Below are 1,247 nucleotides of genomic sequence, written 5' to 3' on the forward strand. Positions count from 1 at the left end.
GCATGTAAAAGATTATTTTTTTACTCTGGAAAGGAATATGTAGCACTAGAAGCAGTATTTCGTATGAGAATAAGCAATTACATAGAGTCAAATAACAAGATGATGAAATTATTTATCACTCTCGTTTCTAATACAAATATAATTATTGTGTAAATCTATTGTTTTTTTTTTTTTCTCATATTAAATAATGATGTAATTCTAATGTAAATTGGGGATGAACACGTATCGAGTATGTTTCATCTAATTTCTCGAATTTAAATTTGATGATGAATTTTGATTTTATGGATCCAACCAATTTAGGACTAGTCTAGGGGCTTGTCCAAACTATTCCCAATTTAAAATAATTGTATTTAAAACATAATTATATTTTATTAAATACTTATAAATAACAATCTTACTTTTTTTAATTAAAAATAAGATTTAACCGAATTCGTCGAGTTGTATCAATCAAGTCCAAAGTCGTAGCAAGCTAGAGTCGAACTTGAGGGGAGACAAGATGGATTTCGAGTCCCAAAAGCAGGTCGAGTCACAACGAAATACACGTCCGAGTATAATTCGATATTAATTTTGTGTCTGATCTACATTATTTGTTAAGAATCAACTCTCTCAAGTTACAAATTCTGATTATTAGAATGTTAATTAATTAAAATACCCTTCGGTATATTTATTTCTTGAACAATATAACTATATCTAAAATCAAATTCTCCCATTTATTATTTTCAATGTATACATACTTAAAATTAATGTATTTCATCGATTTTAAATTACACAAACAAATTAAGTATGCTCCTATCACTAGTTAAAATTAAATAAGACGAGTCTTGAGTCTACTCCTAACTTATCCGATTTTCTTTCTAGATAAATTACGATATAATGAATTTCAATCATCGACAATCAATATATGTCAATTATTAATATTAAATATGTATAATTAACCAACGACTACTACTATAATAAATTAATAATTATTATTAAAATAGATCAATATTGATATATTGATGAAAATCAAAATTAAGCCGAAGCAATTTAGCAGTCCTAAGGGATATATAGTTTGTAAATTGGAGAAATAGGTGGGCACTTGACCCCATGATTAGAGAAAGAAATAGAATCCAATAATTGTAAAAGCACAAACCCTAACCCATCAATCACACTCATCAATTATCACAATATACTATTTATTTATTTCAATGGCAACCACTTGGAAGCCACCTTCAGTCCTCGTCTTTTTCTTCTCCTCCTCCGTTTTC

The sequence above is a fragment of the Sesamum indicum genome, linkage group LG4 (assembly GCF_000512975.1).
Source record: "Sesamum indicum cultivar Zhongzhi No. 13 linkage group LG4, S_indicum_v1.0, whole genome shotgun sequence".
NCBI lineage: Eukaryota > Viridiplantae > Streptophyta > Magnoliopsida > Lamiales > Pedaliaceae > Sesamum > Sesamum indicum.